We start from the raw sequence: 14,805 nt of genomic DNA on the forward strand, positions 1-14,805 counted from the left end.
CTATTTACAAAGCAAAGTCATACTAAACCTTTCCAAGTCGCTGGTTAGGCCTCAGCTGCTGTACAGTTCTGGGTACCACACTTTAGGAACAATATCTAGGCTCTGGAGAGGGTGCAGAGGAGGTTTAGATGTATGGTACCAGGGACGAGGACTTCAGTTATGTGGAGTGAATGAAGAAGCTGGGATTGTTCTCGTTGGAGCAGAGGAGGATTTAAAAAAAAAAAAAAGTTTTTAATACTTAATACAGCAAGTGGATCAGTAACCAGCCATCTTACATTTAAAATAATTGCCATCATCTTCAGTCCTTGCCACAAGCTCTGTTTCCTGAGCCTGAACCCTGGCATTATAGTTTGAGCATCAGCTGGGCTTTTGCTACCTGTATCATCTCCATTATATAAGGCCACCTACTTCATCATCGGCCACTGTTTTTTGTCAATCCAACATTTAAGAAATAAATTCATAAATTAATCATTGAGTCTAATGGCTCAGTGCAAAGGCTAACAACTGAACCTTGGCTAAAGCATCCAGAGTGGATTTTTAAGACTGCTTCCAAGTCAAAGTTCAGTTTTCTTCTGATGCATGCAGTCTGCAGATTTAGACAGTTCAAAAAGAAAATCTTGTACCAAAATACTGGAAGTTATAATCAAGCCACACAAAAGTGATGATTACTAGAATTGAAGAGTTGTTAGATTTTTGGGTATGGAGAAATCACTGTTTTTGCTTCATATCCATTGTGAATATGGGTGACAGGAATTTGTAGAATTAATTCATCATCTCCCCCATGAGCTTGGCACCTCATGTGATCTTGCTAATCCCATTGTATCAATCACTGATACAGCCATCTCTGATCACTTCCTTGTGACACTCTCCACCCATAATCCCCCTTCCATGGAGAACTAACCCCAAATTCATTTACAACTGAAGTCCCAACAGTTTTGCCTTTGGCCCTTTCGTCTGTTTCTGCAGCTGCTGATTTTGTTCAACCATACTTTCATCAAGGGTAGATGCCCTAGTCCCCACTAAAACCAATGCACTCACTCATCCTGGTTGCTCCCCCTGGGACAGCCCTCCCCTCCACTCCCTTACATCCAAAGGCTGTAGACTTAGATATGGTGGACAACTAGTTTAGCCATCCACCTCTAGACCACTTGAAACACTATCTGGTCCTGTTATCTACTAAAACTGCTCAGTATTGCAGAATCATCCTGGATTGCAAAGATTCTCGCCCACCCCACCCAGCTTTTCTCCACTGCACTGGTCTTAAACCCCCCTCACCTCCAGTAAGTATAAAGAGCTCATGGACTTATTTTTCACTAAGATCAGGAACATCTGTTCAGCTGCCTCCCCCCCTCCCACTAGTCTACCAAGGCCAAACTTCCTCTAACACTCCCCCACCTGCCCTAGCCCTGAATTCACATCTTGCTCCAGTTTCTCTCATGCACTTTCAGCTCATGTTGTCCATGAGGCTCAGTTTCTGTTACCTTGACCTTATTCCCACTAAACTACTGACCACCTAACTTCTCCTAGTTAAAACTGCTGCATCACCCCTCAAAAAAAAAAACCTTTTCCCTCTCTGGTCCATGCCCATCTTTCCCAATACTCCATGCTTGAATCCCTCTAATCAGGTTTCCACCCTTGCCACAGTACTGAAATGGCATCCTAGGTGATTATGGCAAAGGTAATCTACCCCTCCTTGTCCGTATGTACAAACACACACATTAGGAGTAGCCCCTTGAGCCTGCTCTGCCATTTGATAAGATCATACCTGATTTGATTGTGGCTCAACTCCACTTTCCTGTCTGACAAAGGAGGCAAGGTTATAACAATCAAGTATCTATCGAATTCTGCCTTAAAAATATTCAATGGGCAGACGGGAGCCGGACTCTGACGTAAATGTCTGTGCCGCTTCCGCCCAGCCTGGGGATCCGTCCCGTATTTTATGGATCCCCAGGCTTTAATTGGCCTGAGGCGGGACTTCCACCTACTTCAGGGAGGAGGTCCTGCCTCACTGGGCTGCCGGCCAATCAGTGGGCAGGCAGCTCTTAGTCTCAGCAGCGCCGTGGGGGTGGCATCTTGGATCCCGGGGTTGGGAGATGGGGGTGGCCCTAATTTGGGCACCCTGTGCCCGATGGCCAGGCCAGGCCCCCCCCCCCTTCTGGGTGCGGAAACGTCCCCGGCACACCTGCTTGCCACAGGTAAAATACCCATGGAGGCGGGCGAGGGCCCTTAAGTGACCGTTCAGTGGCCACTTAAGGGTCTTGATTGGCCTCGGGCGGGTGGGCTGCTTCTCAGCGCCCCCTCCCCCCCCCGCCAGACCTTCATAAACTTGGTCGGAGGCAGAATCAGGGCAGTTTGGCCTCCGCTCAATTTTACACCGCCCCCATGCCACCGTCCGACCCGCTGGGGGCGGTGTAAAATTCTGGCCAATGTCCCTGCCTCCGCTGCTTTCTGGGCAAGGGAATTCCACAGACTAACAGCCCTCAGAAAAAAAAATGTCCTCCTCTGTCTTAAATGGGAGACCCCTTATTTATAAACTGTGACCCCCATCTCTAGTCTCTCCCAAAAGGGAAAATGTCCTTTTAGCATCCACACAGTCATGTCCCCTCACGTAATAAGGTGACCTCTCTTTCTGAACTCTAATGGATCAAGCCCAATATGTCCAATCTTTCCTCTTCAGATAACCCCTTTATCTCAAGAATCAGTTGAGTTATCCTTTAAGGAGACCAACACTGTAAACAGTACTCCAGATCTGGTTTTAATGTGTACAACTGTAGCAGAATTATTGCCCTTGCAATAAAGAGCATCCATTTGCCTTCCTAATTACTTGCTGTACCAGGACATTCAGATCCCTCTGTACAGCAGCGTTCCGCAATCTCTCCCTTTAAATATACTGCTTTTCTATTCTTCCTGCCAAAGTCGACAAGTTCACACTTTCTCACATGAAACTCCATCTGCTAAATTTTTACCCACTGACAACCTATCTATATCCCTTTACAGACTCTATCTCCTCTTCAACTTATTCTACATAGCTTTGTAGAGCAAATTTAGCAACCATACATTCAGTCCCTTCATCCAAGTCATTGATATAGATTTTAAATAGTTGAGGCAGTGATCTCTGTCGCACTCCACTAGTTACAGCTTGCCAACCTGATTTATCCTTACTCTCTGCTTCCAGTTAGCTAACTTATCCTTTATAGAGTCAGAGATACAGGCCCTTCGGCCCAAAGAGTCCGTGCCAACCATCAACCACCCATTTATGCTAATCCTACATGAATCCCATTTTCCCTCTCACATCCCCACCTTCCCTCATTTGTCCTACCACCTACCTACACTAAGGACAATTTTTACAATGGCCAATTTACCTATCAACCCACAAGTCTTTGGCATTTGGGAGGAAACCGACATGGTCACAGGGAGAACTTGCAAACTCTGCACAGGCAGTACCCAGAACTGAACCCGGGCCACTGGAGCTGTGAGGCTGCGGTGCTAGCCACTGCGCTGCTCCACTATTATCAGTCCTAATATGTTACCCACCACACTACGCACTCTTATTTTGTGTAGCAACCTTTGATTGTGGCACCTTACTAATGCCTTTTGGAAATCCAAATATACCACATCTACAGGTTTGCCTTTATCTACCTTGCTTCTTCCTCAAAGAACTTTAATAAATTAGTCAAACACAGTTTCCCTTTCACAAAACCATGTTGACTCTGCTTTAAGAGTTTCTAAGTGCCCTGATATAACCTTATATATTCTAGCAATTTCCCTGTGGCAGATGTTAGGCTAACTGGCCTGTAATTTACTGGGTGATTTTAATCTGCATATGGACTGGACAAATCAAATTGGCAAGGGTAACATGAAAGACTAATTTGTAGAGTGCATCAGGGATTGTTTCTTAGATTTGGTGCAGATTTGGTGATGTGTAATGAGGTAGGATTAATAAGGGATCTTGTAGGTAAAGATCCTCTAGGGGGAAGCAATCATAACATGGTAGAATTTCAAATTCAGTTTGAGGGAGAGCAACTTGGGTCTCAAACTATTGTCTTCAACTTAAACAAGGGCAATTACAGAAGTATGAAGAAAGAGTTGTCTAAAGCGGGCTGGAAAAGTAGACTAAAAAGGGAAAGTCAGTAGATGAGCAGTGTCAGATGTTTAAGCAGGTATTTCATAGCACTCAGCAAACATTTATTCTGGTCAGAAGGAAGAACTCTATGAAAACGATGAACCACCCGTGGATAACAAAGGAAGTTGAGGAGAATATCAAATCAAAAACAAAGGCGTACAAAGTGGCAAAAGCTAGTGGTAGGCCAGAGGATTGGGAATTTTTTTTAGGAACCAGCAATGGATGACTAAAAAACCAATAGAGGGAGAAAATTGATTGAGAGTAAATTGGCAAGAAATATAAAAACAAACAATAAGCGCTTCTATGGGTATATAAAAAGGAAGCGAGTAGCTGAAGTAAGTGTGGGACCCTTCGAGGATGAGACTGGGGAATTAATAACAGGGACCAGGGAAATGGCAGATAATTTAAACCAATATTTTGCATCGGGCTTTGCAGTGGAGGACACTAAACATCCTGACAATAATAGATGAGCAAGGTAAATGGGAGGGAGAAACTTGTAACAATCTCTATCACGAGGGGAAAGGTGCTTGACAAACTGATGGGATTAAAGGCAGACAAGTCGTCAGGACCTGATGGCCTGCATCCAAGGGTTTTAAAAGAAGTGGCTGCAGAGATAGTGGAGGCATTGGTCATAATATACCAAAACTCACTGGAATCTGGTAGGGTACCAGCGGATTGGAAAACTGCTAATGTGACGCCTCTATTCAAGAAAGGAGGGAGACAGAAAGCAGGAAACTATAGACCAGTTAGCTTAACATCTGTCATTGGGAAAATGCTAGAGTGCATTATTAAGGAAGAAATAGCAGGATATTTAGAAAAACATAATGCAATCAGACAGAGTCAACATGGTTTTATGAAGGGGAAATCATGTTTGACAAATTTGTTAGAGTTCTTTGAGGATATAACAAGCAGAGTGGATAAAGGGGAACAGGTAGATGTATTGTATTTGGATTTTCAGAAGGCTTTCGATAAGGTGCCACATCAAAGGTTATTGCACAAAATAAGAGCTCAGGGTATTGGGGGTAATATGTTGGCAGGGATTGAGGATTGGCTAACACACAGAAGGCAGACAGTTGGGATTAATGGGTCTTTTTCAGGTTGGAAAGCCATAACTAGTGGGGTGCCACAAGGATCGGTCCTAGGGCCTCAACTATTTACTATCTATATTAATGAATTGGAGGAAGGGACAGAGTGTAGTATATCCACATTTGCGGATGATACAAAAATAGGTGAGAAGGCATGTTGTGATGAGGACAGAGAGAATCTGCAAAGGATATAGATAGGTTAAGTGAGTGGGCAAAAACTTGGCAGATGGAGTTCAATATGGTAAAGTATGAAGTCATACACTTTGGTAGGAAGAATAAAATTGAAATTATTTAGATGGAGAAAGACTACAAAATACTGCAGTACAGAGGGATCTGGGTGTTCTTGTACATGAAACACAAAGTTAGCATGCAGGTGCAGCAGGTAATTAGGAAGGCAAATGGAATTTTGGCCTTTATTGCTAGGGGGTTAGAGTTTAAAAATAAGGAAGTCTTGTTACAACTGTACAGGGTGTTGGTGAGGCCACACCTGGAGTACTGCGTACTGTTTTGTTCCCTATATTTAAGGAAGGATGCACTAGCATTGGAGGCAGTTCAGAAAAGGTTCACTCGGCTGATTCCGGGGATGAAGGGGTTGTTTTATCAAAAATGGCTAAGCAGGTTAGGCCTTTATTCATTGAAGTTTAGAAGAATGAGAGGTGATCTTATTGAAACATATAAGATTCTAAGGGGGCTTAACAGGGTAGATATTGAGAATATGTTTCCACTGGTGGGAGAATCTCGAACTAGGAGACATAGTTTAGAATAAGGGGTCACACATTTAAAACTGAGATGCGAAAGAATTTCTTCTCTCAAAGGGTGTGAATCTCTGCAATTCTCTACCTCAGAGTTGTGGAGGCTAGGCCGCTAAATGTATTTGAGGAGGAGGTAGATAGATCTTTGAAATCTTGGGGAGTTGAGGGTTATAAGGAGTTGAAGTCTGGGACAAATCAGCCATGATCTTATTGAATGGCGGGGCAGGCTTGAGGGGCTGAATGGCCTACACCTGCTCCTATTTCGTGTGTTCTTGCTTTCTGTCTCCCTCCTTTCTTAAATAGAAGAGTTAAATTTGCTATTTTCCAATCTGATGGGACCTTTCCATAATCTAGGGAATTTTGGAAAATTGCAGCCAATGCATTTATCTCAGCAACTACTTTTAAATCTCTAGGATGCAGACCATCAGGTCCTGAGGACTTGTCGGACTTTAGTTCTAATAATTTTCTTAGTACCCCTTCCCTGGTGATTGTAATTGTTTTAAGTTCCTCCCTCCCTTTCACCTCATGATTTACAAGTATTTCTGGGATGTTATTTGTGTCTTCTACACCAAAGACAGGCACAAAATATCTGTTCAATGCTTCTGCCATTTAAGAACATAAATAAGAGGAAGAGTAGGCCATTCAGCCTTTGAGCCTGCTCTGTCATTCAATGAGATCATGGCTGATCATCTACTTCAACATCATTTTCCTGTGCTATCCCTGTATCCCTTGACGTTTTTAATATGTAGTAATAATTTCCTTATTTCCCATTAATTCCCCAGACACACACTCTAGAGGACCAACACTCGCTTTAGTTATTCTTCTATTTTTTAAATACTTGTAGAAACACTTACTATCTGTTTTTATATTTCTAGATAACTTTCTCTCAATTCAATTTCTCCCTCATTTTTTTCAATCTTTGCTGGTTTTAAATTCTGTCCAGTCATCTTAACTACCACTAATCTTTACAGAATCCTTCTCGACCTTTACATGGTTGACCACACCATCTTCCTCCATCTCCTTACTGTTGTACAGCTGGTGGAGTGCAGTCGCCTGCTTCCATTCTTATCTAATTATAGCTAGAGTGAATATCACTTGCAGTGGTTTCTTTTCTCCCCTCACACACTGTTACCTCTGGTGTCCTCCAAGAATTTATTCTTGGCCCCCTCCTATTTCTCATCTAAATGCTGCCCCTCGGCGACATCATTCACAGTGAGAGTTTTCACGTGCACTAATAATGACACCTCACCACCATAGAAACCAAAGTTTAATGCACAGAAAGAGGCCACTTGGCCCACATGTCTGTGCCAGCTGAAAATCGATCCAGCTATTCTAATCCCCCCCTCCAGCATTTGGTCTGCAGCCTTGCAGCTTACAACACTTGAGGTGCATATCCAGACTCCTTTTGAATGAGTTGAGGGTCTCTGCTTCAACTACCCTTTCAGACAATGAGTTCCAGACCATCACCATCCTCTGGATGAAAAGGTTTTTCCTCATCTCCCCTCTAAGTTTTCAACCAATCACTTGAAATCTATGCCCCTTCGTCACTGACCTCTCTTGCTAAGGAGAATGGACCTTTCACTTCCACTCTATCCAGGCCGCTCAAAATTTTGTACATTCCCGTCCGCCTTCTCCCAAGGAGAACCACCTCGGGCTATCCAATCTTTCCTCATAGCTGCATTTTACCAGACCTGGCAAGATCCTCATAAATTTCCTCTGTACCCTCTCTAGTGCAATTACAACTTTTCTGTAATGAGGTGATCAGAATTGCATACAGTACTCAAGTTGTGGCCTAACCAATGAGTTATACAGTTCCAGCATAACCTCCGTGTTCTTATACTCTATACTTCAGGTAATAAAGGAAAGGATTCCATATGCCTTATTAATAACCTTATCGACCTATTCTGCTACCTTCAGGGATCTGTGGACATTCACTCCAAGGTCCCTTACTTCCTCTACACTTCTCAGTATTTTTCCATTAATCGTGTATTCCTTTGCCTTGTTTGACCTCCCCAAATGCATCACCTCACACTTCTCCTAGTGGAATTCCATTTGCCACTTTTTTGCCCATTTGACCAGACCACCAATATCTTCCTGCAGCCTACAGCTATCCTCCTCGCTATCTACCACATTGCCAATCTTTGTGTCGCTCGCAAACATCTTGATCATGCCCCCTACATTTATATCCAAATCATTAATATACACCACAAAAAGCAGGGGACCCAGTAGTGAGCGGAATGTCACTGGAAACAGCCCTCCAGTCGCTAAAACAGCCGTCTAGAATTACCCTTTGTTTCCTGCCACTGAGCCAATTTTGTATCCACCTTAAATAAAAACAAGAAATGCTGGAAATACTCAGCAGGTCTGGCAGCATCTGTGGAGAGAGAAGCAGAGTTAACATTTCAGGTCAGTGACCCTTCATCAGAACTGACAAATATTAGAAATGTAAAAGGTTTTAAGCAAGTAAAGTGGGGGTGGGGCAAGAGATAACAAAAGAGAATGGGTTGATAGGACAAGGTCACAGACAATAACTGACCAGGTCATGGAACAAAGGCAAACGGTATGTTAATGGTGTGGTGAAAGATAAAGTGTTAGTACAGAAAGGGTTTCAACTGACGGTAAAATGAACAGCCCTGGCCCCAAGCACAAACATGAAAAAAAACTGGGTAGGCACAGCAGAAACAAACTAAAATAATGAAAGAAAAAAATAATTAAAAATAAAAAGGGGGACCTGTCATGCTCTGAAATTATTAAACTCAATGTTCAGTCCGGCAGGCTGTAGCGTGCCTAATCGGTAAATGAGGTGCTGTTCCTCGAGCTTGCGTTGATGTTCGCTGGAACACTGCAGCAATTCCAGGACAGAGATGTGAGCGGGGGCGGTCGGTGTTGAAATGGCCAGCAACCGGAAGCTCGGGGGTCATGCTTACGGACTGAGTGGAACGCAACGCAGTCACCCAATTTGCATTTCGTCTTCCCAATATCGAAGAGACCACATTGTGAGCAGCGAATACAGTATACTAAATTGAAAGCAGTACAAGTAAATTGCTGCATCACCTGAACGGAGTGTTTGGGGCCTTGGATAGTGAGGAGAGAGGAGGTGAATGGGCAGGTATTGCACCTCCTGCGATTGCAAGGGAAAGTGCCGTGGGAGGGGACGAGGTGGTGGGGGTAATGGAGGTGTGGACGAGGGTGTCACGGAGGGAACGATCCCTTCGGAATGCTGACGGGGAAGGGAGGGGAAGATGCGTTTTGTAGTGGCATCATGCTGGAGGTGGTGGAAATGGCAGAGGATGATCCTTTGGATGTGGAGGCTGCTGAGTTGGAAAGTAAGGTCAGGGGGAACCCTGTCGCAGTTCTGGGAGTGAGGGGAAGGGGTGAGGATAGAGGGGAAGGGGTGAGGGTAGAGGTGCAGGAAATGGGCCGGACATGGTTGAGGGCCCTCTCAACCACAGTGGGGGGGAATCCTCGGTTGAGGAAAAAGGAAGACATATCAGAAGTGCTGTCGTGAAAGGTTGCATCATCAGAGCAGATGCGTCGGAGACGGAGAAACTAGGAGAATGGAATGAAGTCCTTACAGGAGGCAGGGTGTGAAGAAGTGTAGTTGAGGTAACTGTGGGATTCAGTGGGCTTATAATGAATAATAGTAGAGAGCCTATTCCCGAGGTGGAGACAGAGAAGTCGAGGAAGAGAAGGGAAGTGTCAGAGATGGACCATGTAAAGGTGAGAGAAGGGTGGAAATTGGAAGCAAAGTTGATAAAGTTTAGGCTGTCGACGAATATTCATTATCAGCCCACTGACTCCCACAACTACCTCGACTAGACTTCTTCACACCCTGCCTCCTCATAGAAACATAGAAAATAGGAGCAGGAGTAGGCCATTCAGTCCTTCGAGCCTGCTCCGCCATTCATTATGATCATGGCTGATCATCCAACTCAGTAACCTGTTCCCACTTTCCCCCCAAGAGCTATATCCAACTCCTTCTTAAAAACATACAATGTTTTGGCCTCAACTACTTTCTGTGGTAGCGAATTCCACAGGCTCAACACTCTTTGAGTGAAGTAATTTCTCCTCATCTCAGTCCTGAAAGGTTTATCCCGTTTCCTTAGACCATGACCCCTGGTTCTGGACTTCCCCACCATCGGGAACATCCTTCCTGCATCTACCCTGTCAAGTCCTGTTAGAATTTTGTAGGTTTCTATGAGATCCCCCCTCACTCTTCTGAACTCCAGTGAATATAATCCTAACCGACTCAATCTCTCCTCATACGTGAGTCCAGCCATCCCAGGAATCAGTCTGGTAAACCTTCGCTGCACTCCCTCTGTAGCAAGAACATCCTTCCTCAGATAAGGAGACCAAAATTGCACACAATATTCCAGATGTGGCCTCACCAAAGCCCTGTATAATTGCAGCAAGACATCCGTGCTCCTGTACTCAAATTCTCTCGCTATGAAGGCCAACATACCATTTGCCTTTTTTACCGCCTGTTGCACCTGCATGCTTACCTTCAGCGACTTGTGTATGAGAACACCCAGGTCTCGTTGCATATTCCCCTCTCTCAGTTTATAGCCATTCAGGTAATCTACCAAAGTGGTTGACCTCACATTTATCCACATTATACTGCATCTGCCATGCTTTTGCCTACTCACTTAACTTGTCCCAATCACACTGAAGCCTCTCTGTATCCTCCCCACAACTCACCCTCCCACCCAGTTTTGTCTCATCTGCAAATTCGGAGATATTACATTTAGTTCCCTCATCTAAATTAATATATATTGTGAATAGCTGGGGTCCGAGCACCGATCCCTGCGGTACCCCCCTAGTCACTGCCTGCCATTTGGAAAAAGACCCATTTATCCCTACTCTTTGTTTCCTGTCTGCCAACCAATTTTCTATCCAACGCAATACACTATCCCCAATGCCATGTGCTTTAATTTTACATTCTAATCTTATGTGGGACTTTTGTCGAAAGCCTTCTGAAAGTCCAAATAAACCACATCCACTGGCTGTCCCTCATCAACTCTCCTAGTTACATCCTCGAAGAATTCAAGTAGATTTGTCAAGCATGATTTCCCTTTTGTAAATCCATGCTGACTCTGTCCGGTTTTACCACTGTTCTCCAAGTGCTCTGCTATAAAATCTTTGATAATGGACTCTAGAATTTTCCCCACTACCGACATCAGGCTGACTGGTCTATAATATGCTGTTTTCTCTCTACCTCCCTTTTTAAATAGTGGGGTTACATTAGCTACCCTCCAATCTGTAGAAACTGTTCCAGAGTCTATAGAATCTTGGAAGATGACCACCAATGCATCCACTATTTCTAGGGCCACTTCCTTAAGTACTCAGGGATGTAGATTATCAGGCCCTGAGGATTTATCGGCCTTCAATCCCATCAATTTCCCCAACTCCATTTCTCTACTAATCCTTATTTCCTTCAGTTCCTCCTTCTCACTAAACCCTGTGTTCCCCAACATTTCTGGTATGATATTTGTGTCCTCCTTTGTGAAGACAGAACCAAAGTATGCATTTAGTTGGTCAGCCATTTCTTTGTTCCCCATAATAAATTCCCCTGTTTCTGACTGTAAGGGACCTACATTTGTTTTCACCAATCCTTTTCTCTTCACATACCTATATAAACTTTTACAATCAGTTTTTATGTTCCCCACAAGCTTATTCTCATACTCGATTTTTCCCTTCTTAATCAGTCCCTTGGTCCTCCTTTGCTGAATTCTAAACTGCTCCCAATCCTCAGGTCTGTTGTTTTTTCTGGTAAATTTATATGCCTCTTCCTTGGATCTAATGCTATCTCTAATTTCCCTTGTAAGCCATGGTTTGGCTATCTTTCCCATTTTACTTTTGCGCCAGACAGGAATAAACAATTGTTGCAGTTCATCCATGCACTCTTTGAATGTTTGCCATTGCCTATCCACCATCATCCCTTTAAGTAACGTTTCCCAATCCATCATAGCCAACTCACGCCTTAAGACCTCCTAGTTTCTTTTATTAAGATTCAGGACCCTAGTCTGAGAATCAACTACATCACTCTCCATCTTGATGAAGGATTTTATCATATTATGGTCGCTCATCCCCAAGTGGTCTCGCACAACTAGATTGTCAATTATTCCTCTCTCATTACACAATACCCAGTCTAGGATGGCCTATTCTCTTGTTGGTTCCTCAACGTATTGGTCCAGAAAACCATCCCATATACATGCCATGAATTCCTCCTCTACGGTATTATGACTTATTTGATTTGCCCAATCTATATGCAGATTTAAGTCAGCCATAATTACAGATGTTCCTTTATTGCCTTCGTCTCTAATTTCCTGTTTCATGCCATTCCTATCATCACCACTACTGTTTGGGGGTCTATATACAAACCCAACTAATATTTTTTGCCCCTTAGTGTTTCTCAGCTCCACCCAGACAGATTCCACATTGTCAGAGCCAATATCCTTCCTCACTATTGCGTTAATTTCCTCTTTAACCAGCAATGCAACTCCACTGCCTTTTACTTTTTGTCTGTCCTTCCTAAATACTGAATATCCCTGGATGTTCATTTCCCATCCCTGGTCACCCTGCAGCCATGTCTCTGTCATCCCGACTATATCATACCCATTTACATCTATTTGCGCGATTAATTCATCCACTTTATTGCGAACGCTCCGCGCATTAAGGCACAAAGCCTTAAAGTTATCTTTTTAACATTACTTGTCCCCTTCCCACTATTTTTCACTGTGGTCCTGTTTGATTCTGGCCTTTGATTTCTCTGCCCATCACTTTTCTTATTCCCCTGTCTTTTATTCTAGTCTTTGATCCCCCCTCCTCTGACTCCTTGCAAAGGTTCCCATATGTCTATGACATAGAGTTGTACAGCCAAGAAACAGGTCCTTCAGCCCATCATGTCTGTGCTGACCATCAAGCACCTAACTATTCTAATCCCATTTTCCAGCACTTGGCCCTAGTCTTGTATGCTATGGCGTTTCAAGTGCTCATCTATATACTTCTTAAATGTTGTGAGGGTCCCTGCCTCTATCACCTCTTCAGACAGTGCTTTCCAGATTCCAACCACCCTCTGGGTGAAAATATTTTTCCTGAAATCCCCTTTGAACCTCCTGCCCCTTACCTTAAATCAATGCCCCCTTGGTGTTGACCCCTCCGCTAAAGGAAAAAGTTTCATCCTATCTAACCTATCAATGCCCCTCATAAGTTTGTCTGCCTCAATCATGTCCCTCCTCAGCCTTCTCTGCTCTAAGGAAAACAACCCTAGCCATTTCAATCTCTTCATAGCTGAAATGCTCCAGCCCAGGCAACATCTTGGTGAATCTTCTCTGCACCCTCTCCAGTGCAATCACATCCTTCCAATAGTGTGATGCCCAGAACTGTACACAGTACTCCAGCTGTGGCCTAACTAGCATTTTATACAGCTCCATCATAACCTCCCTGCTCTTATATTCTATGCCTCGGCTGAAAAAGGTAAGTATCCCATATGCCTTCCTAACCACCTTATCTACCTTTGCTGCTGCCTTCAGTGATCTATGGACAAGTACACCAAGATCCCTCTGACCCTCTGTACTTCCTAGGGTCCTACCATCCATTGTATATTCCCTTGCCTTGTTAGACCTCCCAAAATACTCATAGCTACAGGCTGATCAGTTCAACATCAGTGGTGTGTAAGATTTTAGAAAAAATTGGGGGAAAAAAATCAATAGGCACTTGCCTTGTCAGTCCTCCCAAAATGCATCACCTCACACTTCTCAGGATTAAATTCCATTTGCCACTGCTCCGCCCATCTTACCAGCACATCTATATCATCCTGTAATCGAAGGCTTTCCTCCTCACTATTTACAACACCACCAATTTTTGTGTCGTCTGCAAAATTACTGATCATAACTCTTATATTCACGTCTAAACCATTAATGTACACTGCAAACAGTAAGGGTCCCTGCACCGATCCCTGCAGTACACCATTGGTCACAGGCTTCCACTCGTAGAAACAACCCTCTGCCTCCTGCCACTAAGCCAATTTTGGATCCACTTTGCCAAATTGCCCTGGATCCCATGGGCTCTTACCTTCTTAACCAATCTCACATGTGGGACCTTATCAAAAGCCTTACTGAACTCCATGTAGACTACATCAACTGCTTTACCCTCATCTACACATCAAGTCACCTCCTCAAAAAATTCAATCAAGTTAGTTAGACACGATCTCCCCCTGAGAAAGCCATGCTGACTATCCCTGATTAATCCCCGCCTCTCCAAGTGGAGATTAATCCTGTCCCTCAGAATTTTTTCCAATAGTTTCCCAACCACTGACAAACTCACCAGCCTGTAATTACCTGGTTTATCCCTGCTACCTTTCTTGAATAATGGCACCACACTTATTTATTTATTTAAAGATACAGCACTGAAATAGGCCCTTCGGCCCAAGTCTGTGCCGACGAACAACCACCCATTTATACTAACCCAACAGTAATCCCATATTCCCTACCACCTACCTACACTAGGGGCAATTTACAATGGCCAATTTACCTATCACCTGCAAGTCTTTGGCGGTGGGAGGAAACCGGAGCACCCGGCGAAAACCCAAGCGGTCACAGGGAGAACTTGCAAACTCCGCACAGGCAGTACCCAGAATCGAACCCGGGTCCCTGGAGCTGTGAGGCTGCAGTGCTAACCACTGCGCCGCTCGCTGTGCTGTCTTCCAGTCCTCAGTACCTCTCCTGTGGCCAGAGAGGATTTGAAAATTTGTGTCAGAGCCCATTCTATGTCCACCCTTGACTCACATAACAGCATGGGATACATATCATCTAGGCCTGGTGATTTATCCACTTTGAAGCCCGCT

The sequence above is a fragment of the Heterodontus francisci genome, chromosome 1, assembly GCF_036365525.1.
Source record: "Heterodontus francisci isolate sHetFra1 chromosome 1, sHetFra1.hap1, whole genome shotgun sequence".
Taxonomy (NCBI): domain Eukaryota; kingdom Metazoa; phylum Chordata; class Chondrichthyes; order Heterodontiformes; family Heterodontidae; genus Heterodontus; species Heterodontus francisci.